Raw genomic sequence first — 20,032 nt, 5'->3', positions numbered from 1 at the left:
GGACCGCTCATTGAGTTCTCCCTTGAAATTTTTCTGCCTCATGGGCCATGCAACTGCACTAACCTGTTTTTGCGTATGTACTACACAACGTCTTCATTCATGGCGCTCCACATCAGCAGCCGGTGCCATCGCCCTGACATTGTTCACACGGAGATTAGCAACAGTCGTTAGGGCAATGACGCACAAAGAATAAATTAGGCCGTCAGAACTAGTCCCAAGTGGCACTATCGCGCTCTGTTATTGAAAGGAGTTTCTGTAAAACGAGCTTTTGGGCAAGTCTGTTGCTTTGCTTGGACATAACTGCACAGCGAACTTTGAAACGATTTCCTAAATCTAGCCCACAGTCTCTTATTCCGGACTGAGGTAACTAGTCTAAGGTTGCGTTGCTTTTGCGTTTTGATTCAGAGGCTGGTACAAAAGTTACCCCTGCATAAAGACGGTGCGGAAAAACAACAGCAACGTATGAAAAGAAAATGCGATTGTTGTTTGCTCAATTAGTAAAAATTTATTGGGACCAAATATTTATTCTAATTATGAGACGTTCAAGCTTCAGGAAGCCTTTTATTAGTCTTGATATGCATGTGACCAAACAATCAGTTCGACCAAGCAGTTATTCGAGATAAGAGAACTCGAGGGGGCTGTATCGCGCAGTGTTAGCTTAAAGAGGAACCAGATAGGAGCTTGAAGCTCTCTATTTCAGCTTCCTGGAGAGAACACAAATCCGCAAAAAAAGCACTATGTCTGTAAAAACTCTCAGAACGCGGTAAGTAGGGGATAAGGGAGGGATCGTCAGCTGCTGCAAGCAATTAACTGACGCGGATCCTCTGTCATTGAATATGACTTTCGAGGGAAAAATAGCGATGAATAGCCGGCCCCTTCTGAGTTGAAAAACAGCTTTAATTACATATCTGGAACAAATAAAAAAGCGCTCGGGCTCAACCGTAATTAAAATTTTTTTTACTGAATTCACCATATGTTCTCTTCATTTTCAGACAGAAAATAATGAACGGAGAGTCACAACAACAGAAAAGTGAGATCTCACATATTTGTTTTTATTATTGTCAAGGTCTGAGGTGCTGGCAATTTATGAATGTGCAAGTTAGACACGCACCTGACTATTCGCCTCTAATCCTCTTTTTTTTTACTCTTAGAAAAAATCCAGATCTTTTTCTATCTCGACACTTGTGCCGAAATTTCCATTCTACTTGTTTGAGTAGCCGTAGCGGTTATCAGCTTCGAAGATTTTTTCTAGCTTCTCCATTCCATTCCAGAATCCGTCGTAATCCAATGGAGGACCCTGACCTCCGAACTGTTGTGGTAAATATTCCGGCGAAATTTCCTTCTGAAGGCTCTGGAAATTGTCTCCATGGAAGCGAAACTTGCCGAGAAGAAACAGAGAGGTAGAACACGGGTATTAATAACCAGGTCATCATCAGGCACGGTTAACTCGGAAAGAGTGGATGAATGTTCATAAATGGAACTGCTCGAGGAAGAGCCTGCGAAGGTACGAAACGACTCTTACGATAGCTGTGCGCAGTAAAAAGCCAAACAATGTGTGCTTCCGGTTGAACGCTGTGATCCCAAATTCATTCCTCCCTCATAAATATACAGCCTACCAGCCCAGTGATGCGAGCAAGTGTGAAAATAAAAATAAGCATGCACGGTAACAACCGCTTTTTTCTGGCACACCTGTCATGCCCCTTATAGGATCTTCGCATTTTAGAATAATTATTACGGTGTGGGTCTCACGTCACTCTCAAGGTAAAACTTGGTAGCTGATTAATGCATGCTAATATCAAGGTCATCAAACCTGGTAGCTGATACAAAATAATAGCAGTTACACTGTACTGTAGCTTAAGAAATGGAACGTGTGTGTAAGTCGCACGCGCAGTGCTACATGGTTAATTCTATTGGTATTACCGGTGAAAACGTGCACAAACCGGTTAAAAGGTGCACAAACCACTTAAACAAGCTGAAACTTCCTCGAAGCATTTTCAGGTCCTCAAGTGTTATGATTTGAGGGCGCGTGCTATATTCAGGGAACACGGCATAGCCGCCAGGTATAACTATGACAGGTACAGGAACACGCGTGCGACACTGTCGCGCGCACAAAGTACAGCGCGTGCTTTTAAACTGCTGACGGCAATCTAACCTCCGTGTTTGCATTGCTACCGAGGGTTGTGATATCCAATTTACGATCATCGCACAAGACAGCAACGGACAACTGCATCTTTGAACCTGATGCTGCGTGCGTGATGCCGTGTTGCTGCGTTTTTAGCTGATGCTCTACGTAAATTTTCTTTTGGTGTTGATTACTGCAACTTGGAACTTTTTTTGTAGGAGGAGGAGGAGGAGGAGGAGGGGAAGGTAATACTAATGTTCTAAGCACTGTTATTCACTGCTAGTTGCTGTTAGCACGTATGAGCGGCCAGCTAGATTAGAGGGTCCAGTGCGTAGGCCTCATTTGCTGGTGGCGTCTTTGGTGTTCGGCCAGTAATATCATTTAATGAGGAAATAATATCTGACGCGCTGGTTTTGCAATGATACCCATCCGTCCGGCCAGCTTGCTCTTCAGAAAAGGCTTTATGATGGCGTAGAGTGCATCAAAGGCGTGCGCTTGGCGCACCACGTGGACCAGCTTCAACCTCGACGGCATGCAGTCCTGAAGAGTTTCACCGGTTGCCGGTCGGAAAAAGAAATGAGGAACAAAACAAGACAGCTGCTAATTAGCTTGTTTCAAGAAATTGGAAAATGGTTTCCTATTTTATTGCATTGAACGCAACCCAAACTACCAAGCTGTCGTGGGCCGATCGACTACCACACTACATAGGATAAGAACAATTCCGTGTTTCTTAACGAAGAGTATCGAAGTTGTCCCCTCACTTAACAATAGAAAACGTGAACTGATGTCAAGTAGGTAACACATTTGCAGAAGGAAATAACAAGAGCAGAAGACATTTTCGGCACAGTTTCAACTGTATTTGCCACCGAACGAACAGGCGGCTATATGCACTGTATGCTGCTTGTAGTACTTTCGCCTGATCATTTCAAAAATGTTGAGCACATTCAGTCTGAAGTGCTCGGTTGCACGTCAAATGATATGAAGGCGGGAATTTATTCACGTCCAACGCTCACTGCGAGGAAGTCGAGAAACGCCACCCACGTGAGCCGAGTACATGGGCATGCAAGTGCTGTTGCGTGCAGATGAGACAAAGGTCTACGATGCATAAAGATGTAGGAACATGCTGTTGCATCCACAGCGCATGTATGCTCAGTTCTTGCGCTATTTGCTGTAAGATGCGCACCACATGGCTGTAAGATGCGCACCACCACACCGCGGTCTCTTTTGCGAACTGCGTGTGTCAGTCTCTGCTTCAACGTGGAAGACTTTCCATTTGTTGTTTTTTGTGACCGATATAAAGCCATATGCTGAAACACGTTCCTTTTCTTTTGTCAGTTTCATAGTAAATAGGAAAGGTTAACAGTTTTTGCAGTAAGCATGAATACTAAACACTGAAGTTTCAAATAAAATTATTAGAAAATTTTTCGGGATCATATTCGGGGGTCAAAATTTTTTCTTCATTCCTATCAGAATACTACCTGCATAATTATGCTGCCTTTCCACAGAGGTAAAAAAATATTATGTTCTTTCTTCATATCTCGTTGACTGCTACCTCCATGAGCGTGCAAATTGTTGCTCCTCGTCCTTAACTCTGATGTACCTTTTTGTCGCACCTTTTTGCTGCAAGTATCTGGGTCGGTTGCGAAACAACAGTTAAGGGTTCCCCCAAGTTTCATTTGCGCGCTATGTTCGTATTACACAGAGCCCAAAAGCGATGATTGAACCAGTATAGCTAGCGTAGTCGCTGAAAAATTGTTTTAGAAATCGTCACAGCCTTCAACCACCTTGGTCAGGGATTCTTTATAACCGTTTCTCTGCAAAGGGAGAGCACCGGTAGTCTCATTAAGAAATGCAGAGAAAGAGGTTGAAATAAGAAAAGGCGACGAGCAAGGAAGCTTAACCCTGCATTTGTGCTTCAAGCTGGGTTTGGAAATTTTATATCGTGTTTGATGTATTATTGCTATAGATAATATTGTTTCTGGAGCACAGAAAAAAAAGAACATTCAAAAACAGAATGCTTCTGCAAAACACGCATGGATTGATACGCGCTGAACAGTTGAAAACATTTTTCAGTGTGTCACTTTTTCAGTGTTCGAGTGTTTTAAGTATAGTGGAGGCCTTCTGTCCCTATGATGTACGCGAAAGCAGCTAACCCTTCGGCGTGTACTTTTCCCCCTGCAATTAGTTTTACTACGCCCCACAACCTCACCTCGTTGGATTTCTACGGGCGACAATGTGGGTGCTACCTCACTGTTTGGTTCCCGCCATTTTATTACCACTTCTCGCATCATCATCAACATATAGAAGGCCCTTCCTTGATCATCGCACAAGTTTTATATCCGCGGTCACCACTTGCAATTCCTAGTTCAACCAGTAAAAGGACCACAAAGATTGTTGCTATACTCTCCAGTCACCTCCAGCCGCGCAGCCTAGCTCCCGTTTCGGTTTTCTGGTCCTCCAATTAAAACGTGTCTGTTCACTATTTGAAAATGATTTGTTCCTCTGAAAAGAGAAAACTGCGCCCCCGCACTTACGCCTAACTGAACGGACTTCTGCCGACTGTTGGGTAGGTGATGGTCGCTTTCCTGAATTCTAAACTGAGGACCCAAAACATAAATGTTTTGGCTTTCTCCTACCGAGAAAATTTCCTCCTCCTGGGAAAGTGTTAAGCACACAATAGAGAAATAAAGATATATCTCTGTTACAGTTCATTTTTTTATAAGAGAACGTGAATCGTACATGTTCTGTCAGTGCGGAATCCCGTTACCTGAAATCCCATCGTCATTGTTTACTATATACTTACATTGCGATTTCAAACTACTCTCTCTGGAGTGGCTTTTGTGGTGACTACTAGATTGTCGTACTCCAGTCTCCACCACTGAGCCATTTCGCTTACCTGAATGTACTCCAGTCCTCTTTTAACGAGTCCGGGCTTGAAACACAGCGCGTTTTCTACTGCATATTCGCTGCAATCCATGAGCATGACAATGCCCAGAGTCTGAGCTGAGGGGTCGGACGCCAGAAGTTCAAGGCACAAGATGCAGGCACGCTGAAATACGGCTTGAGAAATTCGCCTAGGCAACCACGCTCCTGAAAACAAAGAAAGCGGCAACGCCAAGGCTTGTGTCACTAATTCCAAGAGCTATGACGTCTGTTTATCGAGCGAAAGCCCTACTCTTCGCACTATAACTCCCAAGGTGAAGTTTGGTGCGCGTTTGAGCTTGAGCAGGTGGAGCGAAGGTGTGGCAAGCGACGTCATACCACATGACTTGATGTGGAGAGGCGCTGCAGCTGCGCTTGCTCGGAGCCTCGCCATAGCGGTAGATACCACCAGACTATGGGGGTATAACAGCTGCTTCTGTGGCGCTGGGTCGCTGTCTACCCGTGGATAAAGCGCGTGCCGGACCGTCTATGGCGCCATACTATGTGGTAGCCATGCTTAACACAGTTTTCGCTCGTATCAATAGGTTTAACATGCGTTAAGCATCTGCTTATCTTGTTCCACTGATGCAAGACGAAATAAACGAAGAATGCCGTTGTTAATGCGGCGTTCACGCAGGGGAACCCGTTAGGGTGTTAATTGGATGGCTTCGCTACGTAACGAAAACCATGTCCCACTACAACCTTCAGAAGGAGTGGGTGGAGATCCAAGAGAGAAAATGATGAGAGTAAGGCAGTACTGCCTGCAAAACAACACCACCAGACTTCGGCGGGAAATGCACATCTGGTCACAAACATATCACGGTTTTCGGCACCGGAGCTGTGACGCTGATCTCCCCACGGGGGTCGAATTTTTCGCTCGTCCGCACAAAAGCCCCTGCCTTGGAGGGGAGCATTCTGGCTGGAGTACCGAGCAAAGAAGCAGGGTAGTTTATCTAACTGGACCCGAATGTGACGGTGGAAGCCATGACAGCACCACTGAGACGTTTTTACATTAAGAAAACGAGGAAAGACTTCACGCAAGGCATTTTCATTTTGTTAGAACAGAGAAGCGGTGGTTGGAGACCGGGAGGAAAACCTACCTCCTTTCTCCAGAATCTCTTCACACACACTGCTAAATTCGAATACAGCATGGCTGTTCAGTGGCCTGGCAGCTTCGCCCCCGATCCCTCAGTCTCCGCACTGACGCGCAGCATGCGTTATGGCCTCAGCTCCAGATCCTTCGGGCAGCAGGTCTGCTTTTAATTTCCAAGAAACTTAGCAGGCCAGCAAGCTTTGTCCTTTCGTCCCATTTGCCGCGCTTTTTCTCTTCCAAACTCGCACGTTTGCCACTGCTGCTAATTTTGCTGACACTCGGAGCTCAAGGTTCGCGTGCGTTGTGATCGCAAGGATCGGAGCACTATTGCAACGTTACCGTTGAGTGGAACAAAGGTGGAAAAAATGTTATCCTTCCGCATGAACGGCGGTAACACGCACTCTTTTCAGAGCCCGGCACAAGTAGAAGTAGCCGCATCAAGAGACTATACTGGTTAAAAAGTTATAGACGATCAATCCTGCTGATGCGGCAGGATAAACGTCAGCATAACTGTTCCCCTCGGACTGCCGCTGACGGCTTCAGACCGGGCGAACAGGGTGGTGTGATGAAGTCCGTCAGTTGCCGCGCAACACGCTACTCTTTCACTTCTGTTCCCCAGTTTAATCCATCGCCCACAATGGGACGCGCCGCGCCTCCGCTCCATTCTTGCCTACACGTCACCACCCGGGGATCATTAACGTGCAATGACATGGTGTCAAATAAGAATAAAATTTTGAAGACGATGAAAATTACTTTCAGGCAGCCAGGCGAGCTCGCAACCCCTATTAAGCATGAAATGCTTTTAGCTCGCGTTGTCGGCAGTGTGGTGACGTCACGCCGAGACAGAGAGCCATCATCCGGGCTCTGAAACGAGAACATCCGGGCACCGTACGAGACTTAACGAGATTTAACGAGACTCTCTAAGCCCTCCTACGCGACCGGCATGCAAGCGCCGGTTGGTCTCCAAACGAGTCACAAAAAATAACTGCTGCCAGTGCCTTCTCAATGTTTATCAAGATATCAGTCGAGCTGTGCGTTTGATAATACACGGAATTATAATTTCCGATTTCTATAACGCGTGCAAAAAGCACATACATGCCACAATATTGATGCGGGTAGAGGACGACGACAAAGAGCGATGGCACGAGTGGGAAGAGTGGAAGACGACAGCGAAGTTCGGACTGTGTTCTCGGTGCCGCTCGCAGCTGTTCTTGTCTATTTGTAAATATCTGTAAATATATTCTTTCCCGCAACATATTCCGTGGAGGTGCGGGGTATCGATCCCAGTACCTCTCGCAGTACCTCTCGCAGTATATTTAAGCATGAAATGCTTTACGGTGCGGTTCGGGTGTCCACCGCGATGAAAGAGAATTACTGCTCCATTTCCTGTCCTCAAAAAACGTTGCGTTCAAAGGGCAGGGCATCGCGCCGAACGGGTGGTGGCGTTCCTACAATCCTGTAAGGTTCGGTTCGGGTGTCCACCGAGATGGCAGAGAATTACTGCGTAATTTCCTTTCCTCAAAAAGCGTCGCGTTCAAAGGACGAGGCATCACGCCGAACGGGTGGTGGCGTTCCGCAGGCTGCCTGGCAGCGCTACAACACGCTGTCGCGTTCCACTCCTAAAGGCGAAGCTTAAGCGTCATTAATTAGCAGTTTATTAGTATTTAGTCATTAATCAGTCATTACACACTAATCAGTAATTTGTCATTACTTCGTCATGAATTATGTGTGACGTAATCCGTGGTAACATCACCAGTGTAACATACGCAAAGCGATGCTGAAAACGTATTCGCCTCTACGCACTTCGGACAGTTTCGAACGCGCTGCATATACAGTCTTGTCAGGCCTGCGTCTCGTCGTGTCCGCGTGCGCTTCGCATTATGCCCGAAACATTTCATGCTTACTCTACTCTCGGTTACGGGAGAGGCAGAGTTTTTTTTCAAAACCGCGTTGGTTCCGGCCGAACAAAGTTGAACCCAGTACACCCGCCGCCTTACAACTGACTGCTAATGACTACATGTGTCATTAGAAAGGAAGAGAAAAATAATTAAATAAACAAAAGGGAAATAAAAATGAAAAACAATGCTTTCACTCGCAATGCACGTAAGTAGTCTTAAGTGCCCTCGGTAAATTTTTTGTTTTCAGTCTCCAAGAAGGACTTGTGAGCTACAGTTGAGAGAAGTAAAAAACCAGCGTCGATGTAAACACGACTGTAGCGTACATCGAAGCACACGCGCTAAAGCGACTACGCTGGTTACTTCCCAAAACGTCCTGTATTGAAGATATTTTGTGCGTCGTTGCAGTAATTCGATTAACGCGGTAAAAACTGATTGTACTTGCCTAGATTACAGAGAAGCATGTTGCGCCCTTGCACGTCCTTTCCTGGCATCACCGTGATCAATTTGCGGGCTTCAGGGGGCACCGTCGACGTTAGGAGATCAAGGTACAGCGATCCGCAGGTGCACCGATTGCAGTAGTAGTTTCTGATGGTCTGCAACGCTGCCTCCACGTTGTACTTCCTAACTCGCAGGAAACGGAGGAGGAATTCCGTGTTAATTCTTGAATTTAGATCAGGCTCCTCTGCGTTCAATGTTGGTTTGCAGTCGTCAGGTCAGCACGGCGCCGTGCTAAAGCATCTGTCATGACTGGCGGTTGTTTGCCTCAAGTTGACAGGAATATCTTGAAAAGCATTTCAGCGATGAGTGCTCTGCCTTTGAAGAACGGACTAGGAACATCGTTCCAACTAGAGAAATTCCATCCTGCCGAAGCTAATGATCTTATTTACCGGGTGAGGAAATGTTATGCCCCGCTCGTTTAAAAGAAATTCAAGGAATGTAGCAGCAGACGGTGATTGCCTACTGGTTGAGCATTGGCTTTGAAAATTTCGCGCACTTTCGTGTATCTAAGGAAACTTGAGAAATCGCTAATCTGTGCTTACAAGTTGCTTGACATAAGGGAGCAATTACTCATTAGCTTCCAGCCAAGCGCCTCCATACGGCAAAAAAGAAAAGCTAGGCAGCTGTCCTAGAAACTCAGCAGGTCAAGAAATATTCATCCTGGTGGGGGCTCGAAACCGGCACCGCCGACTATGCCGGACAGTCGCCTTACCAACGGAGCTAATCAGAACGGCCGTCATATCAGATGGTGCGGTCAGAAGGAATCAATCAACGACTTGAAATGGAAGCGCCATTGGTCGAATAATGAGAGAAGCCCCCAAGCTGGAGCACGTTTAATGTAAGGGAGCAATTTTTCATTAAGATCCAGCCAAACGCAGCCATACGACTACAAAGGGAAGCTATTCAGCTTTCACGGAAACTCCGTAGATGAAGAAAACTTTGTCTTCGTACATGACCCATTCTTTCAATTTTTGTGTTTCTGCCTCATTTTAAAATACTATTGCATATTTGCAAAACAATTTACTTCCGAATGAGGAAAGAGGATCGGAGGAAACGGATCACGTGTGAGCGATTTCGCATACCATTTATAATGCCTTTCAACGCCAGTTTTTTGCGTATTTTCTTAGTTGCACGTGCAAATCAATGTGGTGGTTACAAGAGGTAATCTATATGGCCGCTCACTTTCCATGGAAAGGAAGGAAAAAGGAAAACGATGCCAAGCACTCACTACAGGTACTTTCGGTTGCTCGCCTGATATAAGCTGTGCGAGTTTCTCCACTGACTCTTTTCTCCTGATAGGAGTTTCGCCGAGGTCGTCTTCAGCGATGCGTTGTAGATGAAAGGGAAGTGCTCCTGCGGAGGTGTCATAGGTGTCTTCGCTTGATTTCCTCCTGTATACCCCCAGCATTGCGGCTATGCAACTACTTTGCGGAAGGAAGACTACTCTTGCAAATCTGCGCCTCTTGAAAATGCGAGAGTTTACACGGTGAATTTCAGAAACGAAGTATTTCCACAATTATTATCCGCCCTGTGCCCGCGGTCTAATTCGCTACAGTGTAGGCCGGTGTGCAAAAGCTCAAAAGCCCCGCTCTTCAGACATCTGATCACCCTTGTGCGTGGTGAATTCAGAAAGAAAAATACCTTATAACTGTGCCCTTACCTCTGTAGCCCGACATGCCATATGTGTGCATCGAGCTGTTCATCATGTAATTCGTTTGTGGTCTACGTTCTAAAAGGACGCCATTATGGTGTCTTATAATTATTTTGTAGAACTTTATAATTAGTTGGTCTCAAACAGACGCCCCGAAACTCATCCAGTTCTAGCGGTGCTCAGTGGAACGCACACGGCCACGTTGGCATTTCGAGTATCAGTTCCAAAGGCATGCGCGCGCTGTCCATTTTGAAGGGTCTGTGCTGTCAAGTTTTAGACCGCGCCTGGCGGCCCAATTACCTGAACCCTACATGCTGTGCGAGGCACCGGGCAGCTACTGAATCACGAGAGCTCCCTGCATACCTTGACACAGTCATAGCTGAATCACCCGCTTGTCTCATTTCCTAAAGTAACATTTTAATTTACTTTAATCCAATCGTAGACTAGCAGCTATGCAGCTGTCAACCACTGAGGCCAATCTTCCTGCCTTTACTCTTATTGATTTATTATACTTCTGCCTCTTAGATTTTCGCTCTAAAATGTTTGGTTGGGTTAATGGCGGTGTGGTGTAGCGTACCAAAGCAACTCAGGCTATGTGGACGCCGTAGTAAAGGGCTTCGGAAATTTCGATCACCTGAGGTTCTTCAACGTGCACTGACATCGCACACTTCAAGGGCCTCTAGAATTTTACCTCCATCCAAATTCGACCATTGCGGCCGGGATCGAATCCGCGTCTATCAGGTCAGCAGCCGAAATTGAAAACGGGAGTGTTGGTTCAATTAAATTCAAAACTTTATTTGCAACAACTCGTTGGGGGTCATGAGGCAAAAAAGCTGCCATTGGCAGCTTGAGGGTGCCTGATTCCCGTACAAGGCAGCAGCATATAGCCAATAGAAAATTCTGAACACATGTGCAGTTCCACTTTCACACAAATTGACTGATCGAAACACATTCGAAACACATCAAAACACAGCAAGAAAGCATACAGTAGGAAAATTTGAAAGGCAATGAAAATACAGTGAATACCATTAGCTGCACAAAAACTGTGATGAGAAAAAATTTCACGCGTCTGCTTTGTATTACATGCGCTTAAGTCGAAATTTTCAGAGAGGAATTTGTTAAGCAAGCATAGCATGTTGTGCGTCAGCGTGGTATCAGCCACGTCTCAGATCCACGGGTGCGACAATCGCTTTTCTCTTTCTGCAACTGCGAAAGGAATCTTATGAGGCTATTCAACTTTTCATCGGAAAATATAAGTACAGTAGACGGAACTCGTAAATTTTTTCGACGCTTATTATGTTATATCGTGTGAACAATAGTGCAGATGAATGTAAATAGGACACATTTGCAATGCAACGAAGTGCTTTCTTTTCAGGAAGGAGCAGTGTTCGAATATTTGTTTGCGTGGTTGTGGCCCAAACCAGTGTGCAGTAATTTATGTGAGCAGAAAGCAGTGCATGATAAATCTGAAGTTTTGCTCTTGCTCTATCTGGAAAAAAAATTACGGCACCATGTTAGTGCGCCGTCTGACGTAGATAGTGTCTTTAATAACGATTGAATGTGATGATTCCATGACATGTCAGCAGCAAAGGTCACGCCAAGAATATTATGTTTCTTAGCAATTTCTATGGGTTGTTAAGGACGAGGTAGCAGCATCCCACCGCTGCCACCAGTTTGTTACGGACGAGGTAGCATGGTCGTGTGCCGGAGATTGAATGAGGGACGTCTGAGACGATGCTGCTGGAAAAGACAATTAGAGGACTTTATACAGGAATATTTACAAGTGAGCTGCAGGAACGCTGCATCACGACAGCTCAACAGGAGACCATGATGACAAAGAGCTCTTCGGCCGTGCCGCTGCCGGCTTTTTTAAGAGTTCCCTTCCCTAGGGTCCCTAGATGGGGGCCGGGTTTCACTGGCACCAATCACAGACACACACGCACTCACTCACTCCCGAGAGATCACACCGCCGTCACCCGCTGGGAGAGGGAGAACGATGCCATCGCACAGACGCCGGAATGTCCTCGAGCGGCGTTTCCCGCGCATTCCGAACGCGCGTTCACACTCGGTGTAGGTGAAACGCTCGCTCCACCGGGCAGACGGACGCGGCTTCCGTGGCAATCCAGGCGCTCACCCAACGCGCGTCTCGGGGTTTGTCGGCGTTTCGCTGCTGCCATGTCGTTGTCTTCCCCAGGACGAAGGCGAGTCGTAACAGACTGCCCCGCCGGGGGAAGGAGATCCCGATGGACAGGGGACAGCATCCGCTGACCGGAGGGATGTCGCTTGAGGCTGGTCTCAACCGGAGTCAGTTGTCTCTCGGCGGTTCTGGAGCTCAGCGCACCCCGAAGTCTTCCTTCGCATGTGCAGGTTCCCAAAGGGCACTGCAAAGTTACTCGTGCTCCGCTAGCGTTAGAACCACGCCGAAAACCCAACCGCTCAGTCCGCAAGCACGACACAATCCCCACTAAGCAATGCCAGGCTCTTTCCCTCTTACAAACCCAATCAATCCCTGGGAGTAGTTCCACAGCACTGTGAAAATGCCCACAAATCGGCACATTACACCACAAAGCGCATCTCAATTTAAAACAAAACCAATCTGTTCAAAATCCTACATCAGGAAGAAAAAGACCAGCAAACCGCAAATATGATGCTGACTATTGCGCTAGGGACCTCAATTTAAGCTACGGCATTACCTTTGAGACTCCCCTTTTTGTGATGTATTCCGATTAGTAATGACCACAACATTATTTCATTCGGCATAGCAGCATACTGCCGTCACCTTGCATATCCCCGCAAAGATTCGCTCAACATCGGAGCCAAAGTCACCTTAATTTCCCAAATTCCAAAAAAATCAAGCGACTCCAGGCGCTTATGCTAGTGGCCTAAATGGCCCGTCTGGCTAGCGCTTCGCGTTTTAACGGACGCTGCTACACATGGGCACCACTAGTGCATTTTTCGAAACAATCTTTGTCCAAAAGGAACGCTTCCAATGTAACCAACGCGTCCGAAACCTATTCCTGCTCAAAACTTCTTTTTTTCACTTTTTTTTTCTGCAAAACGCTTTTTCTGCAGGAATGGTTTAAAACAGCAGAGACATCCACGGAATCCGCTGCTAACGAGCCGCGCCGCGGCTCAAAGGGGTCGCCTATTCTTCAACCGCGCCCTGCGCGGTCGCACACCAACAGTGGCTTTAGCAGCCGACAATTCACAAAATTCGAAGGGCTTAACTGCGCTTCCACACTTGCGAGCCTCAGACGCCACGCGACACTGATTTGTTCCGCACCCCGGCCGCGTGTCTCCAACACCTGAGTAGCGTCTGAACATTTGAATGCGAGGGGATGACGGTCGCGTATGAAAGAAACGCCTACGAGGACTCCTTTCTCGATTCAACCGTGTCCTTCGACTGGAACGCGTTCTGCGGCGTTCTTCCATGCGGTAACTGGGCGTCCTCTGCGGCCCGCTGCGAGTTTTACGCGTCCTGCTACCGTAGCGTCCCCACAATGGGTAAGGTGGTTTTCGCGCTGTCTGTAAACGCCGAGCTAGTCTGGCCTTAGCGCGGTGCCTGACGCATATGGAGTGCCGTGATGATAGCCTCGGACGATTACGCTGCTGGCCGGCCTTTAAGTTTACAATGTCCTCGGCCCGTACTTCGTCCGTTCTCTCGAGAGCACCCCTCGTCTTGGCTCTGCTTGCGCGTGGTCGCCTTCCTAAAACTGCCTTCGCAGAACGGCCCTGCGCGCCTCCCTTTCTCGCGGTGCCCTCAACCTCCGCATCTTCTCTCTGACGCAGCACCGAGCCGTATTTCACCCTTAAGTTCGAATTATCGGCTCGTGCTTTCGGTGAGTCACCGCAGGTCGCAGTAGCTAGCTCTCCCGACAGCACTTTACCTCCTGCTGAGCATAACTTGCTCCCCTGAGGCTTGCTAATCGATCCTAATACCCTAACGCTCTTGCCCGGAACTTGAACTATAAGACGCTGTTCGGCTAACGTAGCGTTATTGTCCTGGGTACTACCTTCTCGATCGCAGCAATCAGCCTCCTTCCCGGAAAGTGCATGCTTCTCTGGGCTCAAAACCAACGCATTGCCCCTTTCCTTATTTTTAGCAGTGCCTACATTAACCTCCGAGCCCTCATTGCTGGCGGATCTGCACTCTTCCTCATTGCTAGCCTTAGTGTCTATATTATCCCCCGAGCCATCACGGCTTGTGGATCTGCACTCTTCGCTAGCTTCTTGACCGAACTCCTCGGTCCTCGCTGCCGAAGTGGCCTTTCTTTCCTGGACCAAACCTGTCCTATGCCGCCACTTCTGCACAGCACTCGTGTCATCCGGCGACTGAGTGGAGCTTCTAACTCGGTCCCTGACACTATCGCGGTGTAGCTTACCACCGTCAATTTGGCCTTCCAAATCTGCCTCCGCGGGAATTCGAAAGTATCGGAGGAGCGCACTTTTGGTTATCGCATAGTTGTGGGCATCCTCGTCAGACAACCTCGCCCAGACATTACAAGGTTCACATGGGAGGAATCCCATCAACACAATTGGCCAATAACTCTGGTCAAGCTGCTCCTCCATGCAAATTCTCTCAAAATTTTCTAGAAAAGCTGTGAAATTTTCCCCTTTTCTGAAAATTCTTAAGCGACATCGCGTTCTCATACTTCTGATCGCGTTAAGTTCACGTGTGAGTTCCCGCATCTCTCTCTCGTATTCCTGTTGCCGCTGCTCTCTTTCGCGTTCCTCTTTCTCTTGTTTTTCTTTACGTTCGCGTTCCTCTTTCTCTTGTTTTTCTTTACGTTCGCGTTCCTCTTTCTCTTGTTTTTCTTTACGTTCAAGTTCCTCTTGTTCTCTTTTTGCCAATTCCCTCTCCTCAATGGCCTCAAGGCATTCCGCAAGCTCGTCATCTTCAGCCTCCAACGCAAGAATAGCCTTCAGCAGTTCTGGTTTTCTGAGTTCGTCTGATACCTCCAGACCCAACTCTTTCGCAAGCTCCAGTAACTTTGGTTTGCGCAGCGTCTTCAAATCCATGGCTGCTCCGAGTGCTGCTTCTCTACTGCCCGCTATTGTCTTGCTGCAACTAACCCAGCAGCAACGACAACCCAATTGCCAGCTCCGTTCCTGACACTAACAAAAACCTGGCAAAACTCAGCAGAAGAAAGTCCCGCACTCACCAAACCTCGCAGCCAAGAATCCAGCGCAGTCGTTCCGCTGCAGGCAACCAGTCATCACAAAGGCCTGTTGCACTGCCCCCGACTCGCCGTTCTGCTGCTCAGCGTCCCGTTGTCCGCAACTCTCCGCTGGCGTCCGATGTTTCGCGTCCCATTGTCCGCAACTCTCCGCTGGCGTCCGATGTTTCGCGTCCCACCGCTGCCAACCAGTTTGTTAAGGACGAGGTAGCAGCATCCCACCGCTGCCACCAGTTTCTTACGGACGAGGTAGCATGGTCGTGTGCCGGAGAGTGAATGAGGGACGTCTGAGACGATGCTGCTGGAAAAGACAATTAGAGGACTTTATACAGGAATATTTACAAGTGAGCTGCAGGAACGCTGCATCACGACAGCTCAACAGGAGACCATGATGACAAAGAGCTCTTCGGCCGTGCCGCTGCCGGCTTTTTTAAGAGTTCCCTTCCCTAGGGTCCCTAGATGGGGGCCGGGTTTCACTGGCACCAATCACAGACACACACGCACTCACTCACTCCTGAGAGATCACACCGCCGTCACCCGCTGGGAGAGGGAGAACGATGCCATCGCACAGACGCCGGAATGTCCTCGAGCGGCGTTTCCCGCGCATTCCGAACGCGCGTTCACACTCGGTGTAGGTGAAACGCTCGCTCCACCGGGCAGACGGACGCGGCTTCCGTGGCAATCCAGGCGCACACCCAACGCGCGTCTTGGGGTTTGTCGGCGTTTCGCTGCTGCCATGTCGTTGTCTTCCCCAGGACGAAGGCGAGTCGTAACAGGGTGCATCTCCAAGAACCAACCTTTCTTCTATCTGTGCTTGCTTCCATCTAGCCCTGATTAATATAGCCTTAGATTTATTGCTATTTATTTTTAAACAGTCCTTACTTGACCAATCGCAAATTATTGCAAGCTCTTTATTGGCTTCTGTTAATAGTTCGCCTACATTTTTACCAGTGAAAAAGATCCTCGTGTCATCTGCGTAGAGCGCGTATATTGCGTTGCTTTCCTTTTGCACGATATCTTTGACCTAGGTATTGAAATGAAAGGGCCCTAAAATACTTCTTAGTGGCACGTCGGAAGTTAGTAATCTGTGTGACGAGCTACATTCAGCGATAGAAACGCGCTGCTGACGATTCAAAAGAAAATATTTAAGTAAAGCGAAACCAACTCCTCGGATACCATAACTAAACAGTTTCTCTAGCAATATTTCATGGTAAAGGCGATCAAATGCTTTGCGGTAGTCAATGAAAATTCCGAGGGTAAGTCTGCTTTCATCAATATTGGAAATTATTCATTCCTTCTGAGTTAATGTTGTTTCCGTTGACTTTCCTTTGCGAAAGCCATGTTTAACGAATAGGCTGTTCATGCGCAAAAGAATAATCTTCTCTACACCCTTAGAAAATACAGGAAGCACTGAGACTGGTATATAGTTGTTAACATCATTTTTATCGCCCCCCTTAAAAAGAACTGAAACTTTTGCGATTTTCATCCTCTCCTGGAAACAACCAGCTGTAAGAGCCAGATTGAATATGTATGCTAGATGCGGCGCAATAATATCGATAACATATTTCACTCCTTTATCTGAAAGCCGTCAATATCGCTAGCACTGGTGTTTTTCAAGTTTATGAATGTGCGATAGATTTCTGTTTCATCCGTTGGGTAAAGAAATAATGTCTCCTTACACTCGTATTGAAGCAAAGCGCTAGTCGAGTTGTCGACTGCTCGCTTTGGTACATTAACAAAGTGGTCATTGAAATACTCGGCTAGAGGAATTCTGAATAATTTTTTTACCACCTATTTTCAATTCAGAAGTGTTTTCTCGTGTTATTTGTCTATTTATGGCTTCGTTGAATATTTTCCAAACTTTGTCCGGACGCTCTTTTCTTGCAGTTTTGAAAAGGTGGTTGTAGTAGTACTTTGCTCTTCGCAATTCCGCGTTTAGTTTTGTTCCGATACTTCTTAAATATGTCAAGTTTATCTAGGTCTTTTGTCCTGAGGAAGGCTTGAAAAAGGTTTTTTTCAGTTATCATTTTTATGTGTTCTGGTCCCAGCCAAGGTTTCCTTATTGTTTCCTTAAGTTTAACATTCTGACATGGAAACGACAACTCATACAGCCGAGGGAATATTGACAAAAACTCACTGTAGGCGTCACTGCTGGAGACCTTGTAAAAGACGGATGACCAGTCCGCATTGATTATTCGTTTGCGAAACGTTTGATGGTTCTCATTTGACAAGCATCTGTACTTTATCCTGTTTGAGCACTGCTTTTGCCGGCTATATTGGTAGAATAACTGATATATATATATATATATATTGGACAATGGTCACTGATGTAACTACTGATTGTACTAGCCGCTAGAACAGGTGTGTCTGTATTAATACAAAAAGACCGAGAAGTGTCTGACTTGTCGACGTTGACGAGTTGGCGTCGTTATGACGTTGTGAAACCCAGAAGCAAGAAACTTGTTTCCTAATTCACGAAAATGTTGACTATAAGTCTGCATGTCAATATTCGTGTCACCGCCAAGTAGCAACCGCAAGTGGTGAATCGAGGCATGTTCAAATATTTCTTCTAGAAAATTAATGAACTCGTTGCGATTTCCAGAATGAGGGCGGTAGATGACAAGAAACATCTCAAGGCCGCATGTCACACACAGGGATTTGTAATCAGTTGTGGCACGTGTGATTTCCTTGAACACCTCTGTTGATATGCACCGTTTAACATGTAGTACAACGCCCCCTCCACGCATGCCTGTTCTGTTGAGTTTGTAATGGGCGTAGTCATCTATGATAAGTACAGGGCTGCTATTTTGATACCAGGTTTCCGAGAACATTATGACGTCAAGTTTGAAATGGAGGTTACTTAAGAACACAGCGACCTGGTCTTCTTTACAAGTGAGAGCGTGCATAAATTTGAATAGGAGAGATGCTATTCTGCTTTTGACCACAGTGAAGAGTAATGTCGCAGGGTAAGGCGTATTTTTTATACATGAACAGGGGGGTAAAAACTCAGAGCAAAAGAAAAAGAAAAAAATTACCGACGATTACGTTACTTCCTAATGCGAAATTTGAGCGCAGCAAATAAGCTGTTTCACCTTTTCGATAGTGAGTCAACCCCAGCTGCGGAGTTGGTTTCAGGGACAACGCCGCCGATGCCGACACAAACAATATGATACCCTCGCTTCCGCAGCGCTAAGAACCAGGTCTAGCCGTGGGAAGGTGGTCACGTATTCGTCGACTTGCCGGGGCCTACGTGAAATAACCGGCGCGTCGGCAACTGAAGAGCACCCTATCCGCCACACAAGAACAGGGGGGGGGACCCTTTCCTCCTCTTTCTGCATGGCGGCGACGGTGTTCTATGCAGTCACGTTATCTTGACTCTCTAGCGGCGTCAGCGGCATGCAGCGGTATCAGCCGGTCGCTGCTAGCGCTGGGGGGATGAAAGGGGGGCGGAGCTGGTTACGAGGCCGACAGGGGGGGGGGACCCTTTCCTCCTCTTTCTGCATGGCGGCGACGGTGTTCTATGCAGTCACGTTATCTTGACTCTCTAGCGGCGTCAGCGGCATCCAGCGGTATCAGTCGGTCGCTGCTAGCGCTGGGGGGATGAAAGGGGGGCGGAGCTGGTTACGAGGCCGACGACAACGCCGACGACGACGCGAAACCCAGGAACGGACGCCAAAGAGCTGCGCTCTAAAAAAACGCTAGGTCAATCTTACATAGATCCCTATCAGGAGCAATCCGTATGGCATCGCTCCCCTCTTCTTTTCGCGCATAGAAATTGCCGTTCCGCACCCACACAAACCGCAATCCGCGTTCAGTCTTTTTTTTGTGCTAGCTAGGTGCAAGAGGTGTTTCAGTGCAGGACGCTCGTGCTAATTTACGAAGATCCGCGCTTCAATTTGGGTTTCACTTTGGATTCCGAGCTGGCTGTGCTTGATTACAGTTCGGCGTGCCCTTGCAAGAAATGCATCTCTCTTTTGTTTGCCTTTGAACTGCAGCAGTACATTGCTCTTTCCCTCGTCTCGCGTTGGTACACGGTGACACACCTCGATGTCGGCAGTGCTTACAGGCTCGCCTATAATGTCACCTATCGAAATCACTACGTCAAGAACATTCTCATCCTGTTTCTTTTGGATGCCTTCGTTTTCTACGTTGGTCCTAGGAGAGTACTGCTCACACTGAACCATTCTGCTTTCAAGTGGTTTGAGAGCGGCGTCACTTTCCTGGCATTTAGAGTGTAAACTTTCATTTTCCTTCCCTTACAGCAACCGTTTCTGTCCGCGCCACAGCCAGTTGCTTCTTCATGCTCTCAAACTCGTCGCTCATGAATTCCACGCTGTCTTTCACCGTCTTCATCTCTGCACGAAGCTCGCGCAGGTCGGAACATGCGATGGGTTAGGCATTACCACTTGCTATGAGGAGACGCACAAGCCGTACAAACAAAAAGATCAATATCCTCAATAGCACTGCAGAAGAAACGCAAGCTTGGCAACAGCAACAGCAAAGATTAAAAAAAATCTAAGCAACGAGCTACGGGATAGCTTCGCACCAGCCTGAAGTGCAAAATGCGCTCGATAAGTCGAAGTGCCGGATTAGCTGCAGCTGCTTCCGAGTAGTCCGTCCGTCACGAGCAGTCATTTTATGAAGCTAGTCCCCGGGAAGTCGACGAAGATG

At 47.3% G+C, this 20,032-nt stretch overlaps 1 protein-coding gene and 1 pseudogene across 1 annotated transcript in view; one reads left to right on the top strand and one right to left on the bottom strand.

Annotated features, from left to right (window-relative positions):
* The window catches only part of LOC149326439 (uncharacterized), a 448,784-nt gene that overhangs the window by 354,711 nt on the left and 74,041 nt on the right, over positions 1–20,032 (top strand). The window lies entirely within an intron of this gene.
* LOC149326442 (alpha-tocopherol transfer protein-like) lies at positions 1,148–10,013 on the bottom strand (annotated as a pseudogene).

The sequence above is a fragment of the Amblyomma mixtum genome, chromosome 10 (assembly GCF_055824585.1).
Source record: "Amblyomma mixtum isolate Tamu chromosome 10, ASM5582458v1, whole genome shotgun sequence".
Lineage (NCBI taxonomy): Eukaryota > Metazoa > Arthropoda > Arachnida > Ixodida > Ixodidae > Amblyomma > Amblyomma mixtum.
This window is presented reverse-complemented; position numbering and strand designations above follow the sequence as displayed.